Here is a 17,215-nt window from a genome sequence, read left to right as displayed (position 1 = left end):
TTCCTACCCTGGACTTCCCTGGACATGTCTCCACCCCTCGCAACCTGTTTCTGCAAATGTGAAAGGAGGAGGTCAAAATAGATGATCTCGAAGGTTCCATACAGGTCCACCCGACCTGGTTCTGACCCACTAGCTCCCCCATCGGCTCTTGTGGGCGGGCACTGCCCATCATGGCTGTGGTCTCCTCTGAGCTGGTGGCCCATCTTGGCCATTATGCCGGGTTTCGGTCTGGGTCCTCTGCTCTGGTGGCCAGATACTATCCCCTGCCTGAGCTATTTCCCCTTGACCTATCCGCGCTTCTGTCTCTTTTCTGAGTCAAACAGTTGAAAATTTCCTCCCCAGCAAAGCCAGATGCAAAGTGAGAACTCTTAGACACAAAGCAGTATATTTTCTCTGCCCTCTTATGAGGCTGAATTTAGTCTTTTTTCTGTCCCAGACCCCATTCAGGGTCTAGTGAGGGGGGCCTTCCTTTCTGCTAAGGTGGCCTGTGGCCATCGCACTCTGCACTGTGCCCTGTTCAGGGGAGCAGTGGTGTGGGGACTCCGCCCCATGCAGACCTGCGCCTGCTTTCTGGGAAACCAGTCGTACCTCCTTGCACGAGAGAAATACTTTTAACTTTTCAAAGTACATCATTATTTTACTTCATTTTGAAAGTATGTCTATGTTGCAGACAAGGCAGGATAAACATCTTGATTTATTTGAGGCCCAAATATTTATTGGCATCTGGTCCAAGATTCTTTGGCATCTTGGAACTTTCAAGCCAAATGCGAGCACAGTGAGTATTTTCTGCGCTGATTCTTAACTTCTCGGAAGATTTGACAGCCTTGAAATTGTGGCAAAGTTTGTAAATCTACAGGAAAGCACACACACCAATGCTGTTCTAGATAAAATTCAAGGGGTTTGTGGACCCCTAACACCTTAAGATTCCTCTTGCCTTAATTCAGCCACTCAACTAAATAGATGGGGAAATGGAGGCCCAGAGTGTTAGGGGAGGCAGGCATAAGGGTCAAGGACAATAAAGGCCAGGACTGCTTCTAGGTCTGGTCTAAAGCCCTTCCCCACCCCCGCTCGACTGCACTCAGCACAGGAGCCTCCCAGCCTCTCCCCATAGGTCCCCGCTCATCACTCATTGCTGTGTCTCCATTCCTGACTTTCATTTCAGACTAGAGAGGGCCCAGCTCTACCAGACACCTCTCTCCTCCCACCAGTTAAAAACTTTGTTTTTCCTTTTCTTTTCTGCCCTAAATCTTGTCTCATGTGCCAGCATCACCCTTTGAAATCACCTTGGGCCAGATGTTCCCACAGGAAAGCCGCCTCCCCTGTGGGTGGACTGGCCCAGGAGCCCAGCCCCTTTGTTCCTGGCAGCCCCCCCCTCCCCCGCATTCTCCCACTGTGGCTTTAGAGAAGGGGGTTCCTGCTGCCTCTATCTGCCTGGGCCCATATCCTCTCCTGGGCTTTTGGCTGCTCATTTTTCTGCTCTTTAATACCCCAGGCTCTTTTTTCTTTAAATATATCTAAACTGGGAGAAGTAGTTTAGTAAAAGAACACACACACACACTCACGTGCGCGCGCAAAAATAGTTTTATAGTTGTAATATGAATAAATAATACAATATTAATAAATAATAACATAACAATAAACTCTGTATTTTTGTATACTCACAACTATAAGCCTAATTTTGCCTCTCTCTCTCTCTCTCTCTCTCTCTCTCTCTCTCTCTCTCTCTTTTTCTCTTTCTCTCTTTCTAATGTGGTAAAATACACATAAAATTTACCATCTTAACTATTTTTAAATGTACAATTCAATGGCATTAAGTACATTCATATTATTGTGCTACCATCACTACCATCTACCTATAGAGTTTTTGGAAAACTGAAGCTCTGTATCTATTAAATCATAACTCCCCATCTCTCCTCCTCCAGCACCTGGCAACCTCCATTCTCCTTTCTGTCTCTGTAAATCTGTGTGTGGAATCAAAGTATTTGGCCTGTGGTGACTAGATTATTTCATTTAGGAGAATGTCCTCTAGCTTGTGGCTTGTGTCAGAACTTCCTTCCTTTTTAAGGCTAAATGATATTCCATCGTATGTACACATCACATTCTTGCCCATGCTTTCATCATGGATGGACACTTGGGTTGGCTTTTGTTGTGAACATGGGTTTGCAAATGATCTCTTCGAATCTCGCTTTCAATTCTTTTGAGTATATACGCAGCAGTGGAGGGGTGGTTTTAAGGTGTCTTTCTTTGCGCTTGCTCAAGTCTATCTTTATTTTGTTCTTAAACTGACATCTTTTGAGCAGCTACTGATCGCACTGGGTCTGTGGCACATGCCACAAAGGGTGCTTTCTCAGAGGAAGGAGCTTTGGGGACTCAGCTGTCTTCTCTCTGCAGTGCCCTCCCTTTGTAACCACTTCTGCTCCCCCATCATGCCATGTTTCTTCTCAACATTTTATATAAAATGTTGCACATATATAAAATGCTCAACCTTCGTTCAACATTTTATATACATTATATATATTATTTATAATGTGACATATAAATCAGATATATATGTTTATAGATGGCTTTCTCCATTAGAACGTGAGCTCCATAAAAGCAGGGACTGTTGTGTTTTCTTAGTTATTGTATCTATGCCAGGCACAGTGCCTGGTGCATAAGCCCAAGACGTTATTAAGTTATTATTAACTTAATGCTACATGGAGTAAATGGATGAATGAATGAATGGATTAATGAATATTAAGCAAGACACTGTGTCTCCCTGCAAGAAGCTTACAGTTCAATAAGAAGATAGACACACTAATATTGTAATATAAGGCAAAATAAAGGGGCCTTGTGGGATACATAACAATGTGTGAGGATGGCCAGAGTTGACCTAGGAAGTACCTTTGTGTTCTTGGCAGGTTGATAAAAAGGCCCATGTCACTCAGGAGCTTTAAATTCATTTTCTCGGCAGTTCCCCCACAACATCACTCTGTGATATTATTATCACCGGCTTCCAGGGAGGAAACCAAGCGCAGAGAGGGTCAGGAGCTTGCCCAAGGCCACACAGCTAGGACGCAAGGGGGATCTAAAGTCAGGTCTGGATGCCTCTCAAATCCAACCTCTTTGTCTTTCTCTTACCAATTATTTTTATTTCCTTCATTCAGTTTCTTTTCAAAAACCACAAAAGTGGCTCAACTGCATCCAGAAACAAGGCAAAGGCGCCAAAGATGGAGGGCCTTCGTCCCTTGTTCCCGTTCTCCCATCCGCTCACTGTGAACACTCGGGCTGTTCCTTCCACTGCCTCTGTGCTCACACAAGCACAGGCAAATGGTGAATTCATTCTTGAGTTTTCTCTGTTTTCACCAAATGGAATTCCAAATACCACATGTCACTCTGCTCCTTACTTTTGTTTCTTTGAGCATTATGGCCAGCTTGCGTGGCAAAAGATACAGATCCAATTTTTTCTTCTTGGCATAGTCAGACCCCAAGTTACTTGGCCATTCCCCACTTGGTGGGACATCCAGGCGGTTTTGCACATCTTCCTGCTGAAGATGCTGCGCCTTTGTCCTTATGTATTCCTGCTCTCCTCCATAGGATACATTCTCACACGGGGGCTGCTCAAAGTGTATGTGTATTTTTAATTGTCATAGTCACTATTATACTATCTTTCTCAAAACATAGTAGCAACCCAGTCATGCTTTGTTGTTGTTGTTAATTCTCACCTGAGGATATTTTTCCATTGATTTTTTTAGGGAGAGGGCAAGAGAGAGGGAAAGACATAGAGAAACATTGATTGAGAGAAACACATCAATTGGTTGCTTCCTGCACAAGCCCTAACCATGGCCTGAGCCAGGGAGGAGTCTGCAACCAAGATATATGTCCTTGACCAGAATTGAACCCCTTCTGCAGGCCGATGCTCTATCCACTGAGCCAAATCGGCTAGGACTCCATTGACATTTTCATGTCTTTTCGGAGCCCAGTGCCTTTGGGCTTATCCCAGCCTCTTCTGACCTTGCCCAGGACCCTCCAGAAAGGCTGAGGGACTCCTCTTTCCTCTCTCCTGTGGCCACACATGGACACTGGGCATTGCTCTGACCTCTCCCTCGGCCAGTGACGCCTGTCTGTCAGGGTACTGGGTTATAGCCCTAACTCTGATGGTCCTTGGGCTGACCACTCAACCATTTGGGTTATTGGTTTCTTCATTCACAAGCAGAAGGAGGCTGGGTTAGCTAGATCAGCTGACCTTCCTGTGTTGCAATACCTCCAGAGCTGGCTCACAGCAGGTGGAGCACTGGGGATCTGTCTGCGTTGGGGGAGGGCCACTGCAGGGAACATGAGACCCTCAGCCATCTTCCCTAAAAAGGCCTCCCTGCTGCCTCACCTGCTGGTTCTGCAAGGAAATGGTGTGAAAGGTGGGATTCTGGAGCCAGACTGAGTCGGACCCAGGTTAGACTCAGCTCAGCCGTGTACCAGCTTTGCCAGAGCCGCGCCGTCCAATACAGCTTTCCCCAGTGGAGGAAGTGATCTCTAGCGGAGCCCCCAGAGCGACAGCCACCAGCCACATGGGGCTGACCAGCACTTGAAATGTGACTGATGAGAGTAAATTTTATTTAACCTTAATTAGGATTATTTGAATCTATAAAGCCACTTGTGGCTAGTGTGTACGTTACCGGACTGTGCAGCTCTAGAGGATGAAAATGGGATACATCACTGCAGTACATAGAAGGTGTTCAGCTAGCCCGGCGTCTGGCACATAGTAAGCACTCAACAAATGTTTGCTATTATTAGGTATGATGGGTCTTGCTTTCCAGCCCACCACCCATGGCTCTGGGACACCCCACCCGGTCTGTCGCAGAGCCACTTGGGGGAGGGTGGGCGCGGGAGGTGTTGCAGCGGTGGTGCGTGTCAGTAATGAGCCTTGCACTAAATGTTTCTGGTCTGCTACTTTCCCTGGAGGGTCATGTGAGCCCGAGTGGTATGTGGCCTGCTTTGCAAGTGATTAACATGGTGTAAGCAATCTACATGGAGAGAAAAACCCTCCGTTGGTATTCCATTATTCTATTAGAGTTTCAGAGCTGGGATTAAGTGGACATGATTTCTTCCTATGGGCCATTAATTTTGTTTTATTGCTGGTCTGATGGCCATTACCCTTTTTTGCCAATGCATTCCCCCATTAGGTTTGTACAATTAACAAAATATGTGCTGTTAGGGCTTTGATAGGAATGGTGGGATGGAAATAACTGGAGGGGGTGCAGCACCACCAAGTTGGGGGTGGGAAGAGGCTGGACTGAGGGGGCGGGGCCTCAGGAAGAAAGGGGGTGTGGCCTCTTTGTAGCCCTGCCCTGTAGCCCCCGTCATTCCTGGAGATCACCCCTGAGGCTCTGGCCTGCTCTCTCTGCCAGGAGTGGAGGAGTTGCCCAGGGGAGAGGGAAGGACACGGGTGGGCCTGCCTGGTGGCGATGGCCTTTCTCCAGATCACCTCCTTCAGCCTCCAGCTGGGAACAGAGTGAGCTACCCTGCCTGACCCACCCATGCTGTCACCTTGAACCTGAAACTCCTCAGCAGGCAGCTTGCGTCAGCCTCCAGGTGTCTGGCCCTGTGACAGGAGAGACTTCGGGTGACGCTTTGCTTCTCTCTGTAGGTCACAGAGGAGGGCCTGGGCCAGATTAAGGGGCAGTTGGTACTCAAGATCAATGATTGCCACATGGAAATGCAGGATTGGCATCGTCAGGTCATCCAGGTCTTTAAGAAAAGTTAGAAATCTGGATTTTTAAGTGAGATTTTCCACTTTTTAGATGGTGGCAGAATTTACAAAGACACCGTACAGGTCAGGGTTCACCTGCGGGCTGCCAGCTGACCACCTCTGCCAGGCAATGAGGAGTCATTGAAGGGCATTAAGGACGAGTGGATGAGATGAAATGTGTGTTTCAGAGAGATCTCGGGTTGTTGGGAGGTGGTGGGTAGATAAGGATGGGAAGAGGCTGGAAGCTGGGCCCAGGAGAAGACAGGATGCTCAAGGCAGGTCAGTGACCTGGGATGGAAGGAGAGCAGTGACACTCCTGGTGAGAATAAGCAAGTCTTACTCTTGATGTGTTCACACCTCAGAGGATGGCCTCAGGGCCAGGCAGGCTGCCCTGTGAGCGGATCCTCTGGCCACGGAGGGGTGGCCTCTGCAGGGGCCTTGCCGTTTGGGAGCCCACACTGCTCTGTATGGAAGTCCTCCCCTCCTCACTGCCTTCTGTAATCAGGTTATGAGTGTCTCTAACTCCTTCTCCCAGACAGGAAAATTATTAGGATTAGCCTGTCAGTGCCAACAGTCCTTTATAGGGTCTTCTGTACAGGTACAGCCCCAAGAACAGAGTCTTGGGTCTGGGCTGGGCCTGGAGAATGTGACTTAGGCACCTTTTCCAGTGTCTCTACAACTGGGTGCCCAGCGCTGCCTGTGGCCCAGGGGACTGAGGACGGTTGTGAATCAGCATCGGTTCTTCTGAGGAAGCCCATGCAATACTGGCTGGGTTACTGTCTCAGAGCCAGTATTGGCTACCAGGTCCTAAATTAACGACAGTCAGGACACAAGCCCATGTCTGTGATGCCCTGGTCTACTGCTCTCCATCTCAAACCATGGCTCATCTCTCTCCATCCTCCCGGCTTACCCAGTGAGCGTCATGGTGCTCGCTCAGCTGTCCTTGAGTACGTGCTACCTCCTATGGAGGTTTTCTTCTGTCCCTTTCCCCACCTCCTTTCCAAACAAACATGGGCATTCAACAACTCCCTCCTCATTTACCATTTAATGAATTTCCTCCTATTTATGTGACTGGTCAATCTCATTTATGGTTCCATTTCATTTTCATGGTGAGTAAAACAAGCCTTCATTTCAATGCTGGTTGCATTACTGCGTGGGCGCTTATCTGAACGCCTTTACACGATCGCTCGCCTGCCGGGACCACAGAGCGCTGACTTGGGAAAGGCCTAAAACCTCATGCACACAGATGACTCCCCAGCGTGGGTCCCGGGTCAGTGCCAGTTCAGGAAGACTTTCTGCTCGTTCATGGTCACGAGGGCAAAATAAGGACAATGTGGAGAGGTTGCATGTGCACATGTGTACATATGTATGCATTATACATGTGTGCATGTATGTGTGAGAGGCAGGCACGGGCTGAAAATGCTTTCCATGATGCTCTGTTCAACTCAAAGGATGGCTCTTTTTGCTTTCCTCTATCGGTTTTTTTTGGGGGGGGTTGAATTACTTGGTGTGAAAGAGACACTTAGTATTTTGTCCATACATAAGTTTGTCAGCTCTCTCAGTCTCCTGCTATTTGTGATATTGTGCTGATGGGTGAGACCGAGTCTGGGAGACCATGCTTTGGAGTAGCTTCTCACGGATGCAGGATCCTCTGTCCTGTGTGGAGAGCTCACTGTATCTGAGGAAGCCCAGCTCAGGTTTGGATGGTTCTCACTGCTAGAAATTTCTTTCTTTCTTTTTTTTAATTTTTATTGTAAATTTCTTTCTTATGTTGAATGGAAGACTGGCTTCCTCTAACATCCATCCTGCAGTCCTAAGGAGCGCAGTTTCTCTTGCATGGTTTCTTCAAATGTTTGGAGGACCACCGTATGGGAGAAAGGATGCTGCTTTGCCAGGATTTCTAGGACCAAAGGGAGATATTAGAGAGGGACAAATGAAAGGACAACTCGAGCTTCTTCCATATCTTCAACTTCACCGCTCCTAACGATGAAAATAGCAACAGCAATAGCTGGCGTTCAGTGAGTGCTTATGTTGTGCAAGGACCTGCTGGGCACTTTTCAGTCTATGAAATCTTCAGTCCTCACAACTAATCTCAGAGGAAGAGCCCTTGTCAGCCCCATTTTACAGATGAAAAACTGAGGCACAGAGAAGCTGAGTAATTGCCCAAGTCACACTGTAGTAAGGACCAGAGCTGTGCAGTCTGATTCATGAGCCTGCACTACTAACTACTGAAGGTTTTACCGGTACTTTAACTGCTAGATGCCTTCGCCCATCTCTCTCTTCTACTCATCACTATCCAAGTTATTAAAATATGGTGCCAGAATTGCACCAACAAACACAAAGTAAGTGACCATGTGCCCCTCAGTGGGACATGGTATGACTATTAATATACCTAAGATCATGATTCATGGGTTTGGCAATGACACCACACCCTGGGCTCATCCTGAAATGCATTTGATTCAGCCCACTTAAAACACACACACACACACACACACACACACACACACACACAACAGGTCACCTATGCTGTGTTTTTGCAATTGATTTTTGAATGTGAGAGTAGGATTTAGGGTATATATTCTTGTCAGAAATTTTCTACAATTCTGTAAAAAATAAAAATAGATTTTCATGTGCACATAATATAATTTAATGGTTTAGAGAGTGATGGGATTGTAGGCACTTGTACGTTTTCTTCAAAATTATTATATTTATGGCTGCCATGATGTTATTGTGCAAAAAGTAAAAACCGATAGAGGAAAGGTTGACTTTTTAGTTCTGGCCCATCCTTTCAGTGTGTTAAAAGCATTATAACACCCTTGAACCCAAGTCTCTCACATAGCAACCATCCTTCCCAGCTTTGCAGCATAAGCACATGGCCAGTCTCCCATATCTTCTCCCAAGATGCTGGTGTCCACAGCCAGTCCCAGGGGCAGGGATGAAGGCCTGCTCCCTGCAGCTCAGTGTGGAGACTTCCTGTACTGAGTCTAGTATGCTCAGTAGCCACAAGACCATGCTTTAGAAGAATACAAGTTGAGCTCCTTGCCAATCAGAGGCTGGTTCGGAGCTGCTGGTTGTGGATTCTGGTTGGAATGGACAGAGTCCATTATTAAACATTTCTGAGAACCTGATTTTTACTGGGGATTCTGCTGGGTTCCAGGGCTATACAGACATATAAGATGTAGCCCTCGTCCTCAGAGCTGGTCTTGTCTCTGATGTCATGCAGATGGTGGTAGGCAACCCCAAAGGAAGTGCCTCATCCTGGGGGACACTATCATGGGTACATCACCCTCCTCTCCCCACTGCCTGCCCCCATGCCTGAGTCTTAAATAGAAGTCCCACCTCTTCCAAGGAGCCTCTCTATCTTAAATAGAAGGAAAATAAAGACTAAAGGCCGTGGAGATGGGGCAGGACTTCTCTTCATGCCATTTCCTTCTTGAAAAGCCTTCCATGGTAACTTGGTGTGGTGACAGTAACTAGACTTGGGTGGGGTATGTAGATGTTGAATCACTGTGCTTGTACACCTAAAGCTAATGTGGTATTGTGTGTCAACTGTACTTTAATTAAAAATCAGAAAGTTCAATGGCTCCATGAGCTCACAGCTCAGCCTGGCCTCTCTGTCTGACACTCTCAGCTCTGGATGCTCCGGTCCAGCCGGCTCATTCAGTGTCAGCCTCTGCTCTGGACTCTCTCGGGCAGGCTGGCCTCTGCATCATCCCAGGGCACTGCATGCTTCTTTCTCTCATCCTTGGTGGGATTGCTCCCCTTTCTTGGGATGCTCCCCACCCCCTCTCCTTTCCATCAGCCAGATCTCTCCTTTCCAGTCCTCCAAGACCCCTGCAAACTTCCTTGAGCGCTTCATCTCTTTCCGACTTCATTTTTCTGTGGAGAGAGAATTATGGTCTCCACCGCACAGCTCGGCACGGCCATATATATAGTCCTGTCTTATCGGATGCTGTTTCATGTGGTTAATCTTATTCCCCCAATGATGCGGCGGCACTTTTATAACAGGACCCATGGATCTTATTCCTGCTGCACCTTGCGAGTGTAAATCACAGAGCAGACACCCGGGGATGCGTGCTGGGCTCTTCCTGTTCTTGTTCATGCTGCTTCACCTCAGAAGGAGAATAAAAAGCAGTCGTGTTTTTGATCTTCCCAGACTTGCCCTATTATTTTCCACACGCATTCTTTTCTTTGCAGCCCAACTGGACTCGGCACCTTTGCTTGAAAGTCCTCTCTTCTACAATACATCACCCTTCCTTGTTCTTGCCATCAGCAACAGCATTAGTCTTGTTGCTTGTTTGCTTGCTTTTTGCAGCCTTCTCCCCATAGACTACACATTCCCTGGGGGGCTGCTCAGCTCTGTCCCCTGCCTGGGGTCTCCCATCAGACAAGGAGGTGTCAGTAAACAATGATTGTCTGGCCAGCTCAGGGCTCTCCACAGCCAGGAGCCTCTCTTTCTCTGGGATTTCTATAGAGATGGGGGTGGAACTCAACGAAACCGAGGCCACAAGCAGGTAAGAGAGGGCGGTCCTGTCTCTTTGTCCTGGTTAGATGTCTACAAATCATCGTTTTGCACCAGGAGTGCCTTGCTCAGGAGACTTAACCACTCAGCACAGTGGGCACAGGGCTGCAGGGCTGGCTTTGCTCCTGGCAAGACCTACTTCTGATTGTACTGTCATCCTCATCTTGGCTCCCTCCCAGCAGAACTGTACTCGGTCTATAAAAATGTTTTCTTTCGTTGACAGGTGAAGTCTGGAGCAGGACTCTGAGGCTTTCTGTCCTCCATGCCACTCATCAGAAGAGGGACTGTGAACTGTAAGTAAATTTGATCGGCGTTTTCTGTGGTGACTCAATAAGGTTACGGGTTAAAGACCAGTTTTGAACCTGATCTTTAACAGCCATGCACTGTGCACGAGAAATCAACAGTGGGGCAGTCAGAATGTAAACTACTGTGGGCCTCTCATTAGCTTAAGTATGAATGTGACAACACAACATTCTATTTACTTAGACCAGTGTTTCCCAAACTTTTGACATATGTGTACTCCTTCTATAATTTTCATAACGCTGAGTACCCCTCGTACTCATGAGAACATAGAATTAGGCGCAGCTAAGCATGTGCAGTGCACATCCCCACCAAACTCCGGTGCAATGCATACCCCCACCAAACTCTTCCCGTACCCCTGGGGGTACGCGTACCACACTTTGGGAAACACTGATTAGACTATTGATGGTGCAGTGGGTGGTCATGCCATGTTATGTGTGTCAGATGTGTCGGAGAGGGCAGCTCTTGGATTTGCAATACTGACCCAGGCCCCAGCCCCTATCGTCTATGGAGTAAGCGTGGGGGTCAGAAATAGGAGGGTCTGGGTTCAGGTCATAGCCCTTGTTGTTACATCTGGTTATTTCTAGGGAAGGGTGAGGAAGGACAAGGAAATACCGCCGTCGCTTCCCTTCCATTACACAGCAACCTTCTACCTTATCCTTGTGCTTATTGGTTCATATTGGTTCTCCCACTTGGCAAGATTCACACACCTGTAGGACCCGGCCTCAGTCCAGCCTCCTCTGTGGTGCCTTCTTCGGTGGCTCCAGCTGGACCCTTTTCTGCAATCCCTCTGCAGTCGCATGTAGAGCATCCTCTGGCCCAGGCTGGGGCTGTGGGGCTCATCTGGGATTCCCGCCTCTTATGTCCTGCAGCCTCGTGCTGCACTGAAGGTGTGAGCTGGGCCTGGGCTGCTCCCTGGCTCCCCAGCTTCTCCGCCCTGCTCTGGGGCTGCCAGGGCCGAAGCTGCTGCTGCAACTTTGATAGTACATTGGCTTCCAACCAGTCCATGGAATTATAAATGATTAACCGTTATCAGCACACATCTTCACCTCTGTGTAAAAATAGATTGCCTGTAATGAGTATTTGAATAAATCATAAGAATGGCCGCCCTGCGATCATCTAACATCCTGCCGATGGCTGCCCGGTGAGTGAGCAGGGCGCCGGCCCTCCGCCTAATGGTCTGCGATTTAGTGCTGGTCGCCTCTGTGATTGACGGCCACGGCTCCCAGGGCACCTCCTCTCCAGCCCAGGGTCTGGAGTGGTTGGACCCCCAGGTCCAGGGGGCGGGGAAGGGCGCCTCCCTCATCCTGTTCCAGGAAAGCCTACCTCAGAGACAGGGCTGGGGTGAGGGAGCCAGAGCAGAAAGATAATGACCTCTGTGAGAATCGATGTCTCCTCGCACCGGAGGTTAGAGGGACCTCATAAGTCAAGTCAAGTACGCGAGGAGCAAGCTGAGCGTGAACCTTAATGAGAGCCACGGATGGGGGGGAATAGGTCTTCATGTTCTCTGCCTGTCCCTGCGGGCACCAGGCTCCCGGGCCACCCACACCCAGGGACACCTCCCTGGCAGGGATACAAGGAAAAACTGCACAGAGTAACAAGGAAAAACTCGTTTCTTCAGGTTCCACGACTCAGACCCGGGAAGATTAAAATGATCTTTCAAGTGTGGGGGGAAGAGGATGAGGAGAGGCAGGTTCAGAGGGCCTGGGACCAGCTGAGGAGGGAAAAGCCGGAAACTGTGGTGTCTCAGAGAGACGACCAGCGAGGCTGTATTTGAGTGGGAAACAACAAACATCCTAATTTAATCTCAGTGGTGTTCCAGTCCGTACGACTGTGTAACAAACCACCCCCAAACTTAACAACTTAACAACGTTTATTATGCTCATATAATCCGTGAGGCATGAGTTCAAATAGGACCCAGTAGGGACAACTGGTTTCTATTCCATCAGGTCTGGGATTCTGCTGGGGCAGATAAAAGTCTGGGTGCTAGAATCATCTAAAGCAAGCATGTCAAACTCAAAGGCTGACACAGGCCAAATAAACAAGGTTTAAGTTTATGTTTAAGTTAAGCTTTTACAACAAAAGCTTCAATTTTCATAGAAATGTAGATTTCTTTTGATCGAGACTGCTGAAGACAAAGGGCTGAAATAAATGAGTAATTGTTAACATAAAATAATAGAACATTTTAATAAAAATTCATATTTTTTTCTTGAACATCAATTTACCAGACACTGATTAACTGCACACATTAATAAGTGTAATGCAAATAAACCTATTTTTCTTGTTCTCCGAAAGCAAAATAGTTCCTGTTGCACACACCAAACAAATCAGCCTAAGACTAATGACGTGGCAGTCAGTTGCTAAAATATTCACTGCTGGTATTAGTGGAGAGAAATGGTGCGCCTGCACATAAGGCATGTAGAAAATGAATGCAAAACTATTATAGTAACCAGTCATTAGTGAATGTTGTAGTTCGTTATTAATAATTATGTATAACAGGATATTGTGAAAATTAAGTTACGAAATTTTTATTAAAACGTTTCTCACATACTGTTACATTGGCTGGGTCGCAGAAATATTCATTGTGAGCTGTGAGTTTGACATGCTTGCTCTAAAGGCTCATAATTTGGGGAGTTGAATACTAGCCGTTGCCTGAGACATTAGCCAGACCACCATCCAGGCTTCTCCGTGTAGCCTGGGCTTCCTCGCAGTCTGGTGGCTAGATTGCAAGAGGGAGCCTCCCGGGAGAGAGAGAGAGAGAGAGAGAGAGAGAGAGAGAGAGAGAGAGAGAGAGAGAGAGAGGCAGAAGCTCTGTTGCCTTTGTGACCTACTCTCCGGAGGCAGGCAGTGTCACCTTCACCACAGTCTCTTCACCATGGCGGTTAGAGGCCATGAGGTTTAAAGACCGGACCCTGGAACTCCCCCGCCATGTCTCACAGGGAGTCCAGCAGCTCATTGAAGAAGAGATGGGTGGGGAGAGGTGTGAGTTGTTGCAGCCGCCTTTGGGGAACATAGTCCACTACAACTTGTGTTTGTAGAGTCTGGATCCATGTGGCCTCCTCTACTTCCAAGGATAGGCTAAAGAAACCTTTGCCTTAGATAATGAAACTGTCTCTTAACTCACAGACTTCAGGGTTTAAAGGCCCCCCAGAGACTCTCCTCCCAAGATGGGACTTCTTGAGGTCATGAGGTGTCAGGAGGCCCTGCAGTTGGTGGAAGCCTCCACCTTGTAGTCCAGCTCTGGTGTGCAACCCACAGTTTGACGTGCCAGGTCTGGAGAGGGGCCTAGACCTGTGACCAAGGGCTCCGCAAGCCTTGAGCCCTTCATTCCTATCCAGGGCTCCCCACACCCCCAACCTCATGGCCTTCCAAGCTGGGGTACAGTCTAGCCAAGGATCAGGGCTTAAGAGGCTGCAAGGGTGGTGCTGGGGACAGGAGGTTGGGGGGGGGGCGGTAATGGCCAACCCTTCCTTCCTGCCCCACCTCTGTTCTCTGTCTCCCTTCTTCCCTCCCCCACACCCTGTAATTTGTCAGGGGTGCAGTGGCGGGGACAGGGGGATCCTGAAGGACCTAGTTCCTTTCCGTTGTCTTTTTCCCAACACAGATGCAACTAAATTTGGAAGAGAATTATAGTGCTCTGGATGCCTTGTTGTGACTTAAGGGGATAGAAACAAATCTCAAGCAAACAAAGAGTGGACACGGAGTCAGTCCATTTCCCCAAAGAACCGCGATCTGAGAGTGTCTAATGCAGAAAAGGAGGGGCAGAGAAGAGAGGGCGTGATGGGCTTGGTTTTGCTGGGAAGATACTGGCGTTTGGAGGGAGTCTTGGTATCTTCCACAAGTCAGCTTGATAGTAATGTTAATAACCAACCTTTATTGAGCACTTACTACCTGCAGACACTAAGCTAGGCACTTGACTGAATTTTCTCATTGCACCCTTACACTACTTTATGAGATGCTGTTATTATCTTCATATTATGGAAAAGGTCGGGGCTCAGAGAACACTAGAAATACCCTGGTAAGTGATAGAGAAAGTTAGTGACAGAGTTGAAATCAAATTAGGAAACCACTTCATTGTGTGGCGCCAAGAACCTGGGTTTACTCTCCTATAAAGTGGGGATGTCTGATTGTGTCGAATCCAGTGCCACCCCCAGTTCTGAGATTCTAAATGTGCAGAAAAGATTCTGGGAACGTGCTTAGGTATGTAAAGTGGGGCCTACTCTCTTGAACTGGATCTGTGAGAAGCATGTAATGATTTTCTGTTCTCTCCTTCCCTCTTCTGGGAAACTCAGGTGAGGAGACTAATGTTTCATTTGGGCACCCAAGGAAGGAAACAAGTAAACACATAAAGATCATTTGCGTCTTTAAGGCTCCAACTTGGGGGGATACGTTGGGTTTGAAGTCCAAAGCTGGGTTTGAATCCCACCTGTGACTTACGATCCCAGGCACATCTCTTTGGTCTTTTACGATCCCAGGCACATTTCTCATCTCTAGACTGGGAATGGATTGTACACGCTTCCTGAGGACTCTGTGAGACTAAATGAAATGACAGCCCTCGAGTCACTCCTGCACCCTATAGCTACCAACATGGTTCAGTCACTCACCCACCCACCCATTGAATAAATAAAAGGTGGAGCTGGAAGGTTGTTCCTCTCCATTTCTTCTGCCATAGATGGTCAAGAACCTTTCCTTTAGCTGTACCTTCCGTAAAAGTTCACTCATAAACTATTGATATTTTAATAATACACATTAGCAACTTGCCCTTTGACGAATGAATATTGAATGAGCAATAAAGAGGCAAGAGTAGCCAGGTATAGTGCCGCCGGGAAGCTGGAATCATGAGCAGTTGTCAGGGGGAATGTCCTGTTCCAGGGCCCCGCGACTCACCTCTCCCGCAGTGACCCCTGGAAACAGCTCTTTTAGAAACTCAGGTTCCAGCCCAGCCCAGTCAGAGCAGGATTCGTCCTCCATTTTCTCTCACTTGGCTGGAGGGAACTTGGGAGAAGAGAGAACAGGCCATTGAAGAGCTGCTAAAGACAGGGACAGGTCACTCCTCCATGAAGTCCTTGGCTCTCCCCTCTACCTTTGCTACAGGTGCAGGCTTCTTCCTCATATGCCCTCTCCTACTCCATCAATCAAAAGTCTGCAGACAGATTGTGTGCCCATAAGAAATCGGGCAACAAGCTTAGAAATAACTCACACTAGTCCCGCCCCCTCTCTCCTTTCTCACCAGGTCTTAATGGGCGCTTGTGCTTGGAGTGTGTGCTAAGGTTTATAAGACATCATTTCCTACCTCTCAGGGCTCCTGCTCCCTGCCCTGCTGCGGTGGCCTCCAGTTTGCCGGGGCCTCCATCTGGGCTGGGGTCCTCGGTGTGCAGGGAACAGTGACAGGGGCTCTTGGTCGGTCCGGCTTAATTGGTGTGATTTAATGGCCTTGCTGGCAGATTCAGATTTATGCGACTTTCTGAGCTGCAAATCTGCTTTCTAAATGTAGAATTTTTGTGGAGTGGTAAAAAATAATGGCTGTTCTGTGATTCCTGCCTCCCGAGCTAGGAGATTGCAATTTACATTATGCAAATAGACATTATGCAATCAAGGCACTTTAGCGGGAATCTGGTGGCAGGGAGGCTGCTGATGAGATGCGGAGGGCTGCAGCCCTGACTGAAGGGGCTCTGGAAGGGGAGACAGAGTGGGGAGGGGGCGGGTGGGAGGAGGCAGAGAAGGGTCCTCTGGCTCAAGGAAGCAAAGTGGAGCCTGCCGGGGAGATGGACGCATCCAGGGAGCTGCCAATGCGACTCTCAATGAATGGTTTTGTTTAATCATACCCCCTGTCCAGAGGACTATTGTCTTACGGATAATTTCGTTTGCCTAACGAGATTTTGCTAATTAAATCTCCTTTCAGTTGGTGTGACTGTGCCTGCAGGAGAGGGGGCTATCTGGAGCCTTCTCCATAAACCTTTCTGGAGGGGGCCTGGGAAGGAGGACCAACCGGGAGATAGGGGAGGGAAGAGGAAGGTGGAGGGAGAAACTCCTTGCTCTGAGCAGGAGGACCAGAGAGGCGGGAGCAGGGTTTGGAAACCACAAGGTGGGCTGCTGCCACCCTCCTTGCCTTTCTTTCCTGCTTATTGGACATCCAAACAGTCATAAATTCAGACAGCCTGAGGAATTCCCCCTTTTTTTCTTTCTCTGTGGCTCCATTATCCCTTCTCATGTGCTTCCCGAATCCCAGGAGGTGCCGAGGATTACCAAGCACTGCTCCCAGCGACTCCAGCTGTGCGTGGTGGGTGGAGGGGACCAGTAATGATGCCACTGGGTGATGCTGGAGATGATGAGGATGTGGGAACCCCTCTTCTGGCTTTTGCTGTTAGCTGGCCATTTCTCCAGGGATATCTGCATGAATCACAGAGAGAACATCTCCTCACATTCATTTATCATCAGCCAAGCATCGCCTCCTACGGTTGGAGAAGCCCAGCACTGGGCCTTCAAGAGCTGGAGCCTAATGAATGCTGTTGAGTCTGACTGTGCCTGCCCGTGCTCCATCATCCTCAGTGGTTCTCCACCATCCACTGCTTCCTGGGCCTGGCTTACCTGGGGCTTTGCAGCTCCACTCTGTCTACTTGTCCAGTTTCATCTCCTACATCCCTGTTGCTCCCTCTTTCCTGTTAGTT

General features: G+C 48.3%; 1 protein-coding gene across 3 annotated transcripts in view; it reads left to right on the top strand.

The window, feature by feature from the left end:
- The window catches only part of PKNOX2 (PBX/knotted 1 homeobox 2), a 229,807-nt gene that overhangs the window by 47,985 nt on the left and 164,607 nt on the right, over window positions 1-17,215 (top strand). For 2 of the 3 annotated variants that reach the window (XM_036449445.2, XM_036449441.2), the window contains exon 2: window positions 10,471-10,540. The gene's annotated coding sequence lies outside the window, so the exon portion shown is untranslated. Of the gene's footprint in view, window positions 1-715; window positions 727-10,470; window positions 10,541-17,215 lie in introns of those variants that run through there. The other variant, XM_036449442.2, reaches the window with a different exon arrangement.

Source organism: Pipistrellus kuhlii, unplaced genomic scaffold (genome assembly GCF_014108245.1).
Source record: "Pipistrellus kuhlii isolate mPipKuh1 unplaced genomic scaffold, mPipKuh1.p scaffold_m20_p_20, whole genome shotgun sequence".
NCBI classification, from domain to species: Eukaryota; Metazoa; Chordata; class Mammalia; order Chiroptera; family Vespertilionidae; genus Pipistrellus; species Pipistrellus kuhlii.
The sequence above is the reverse complement of the archived record's forward strand: the minus strand, read 5'-3'. Positions and strand labels throughout refer to the sequence as shown.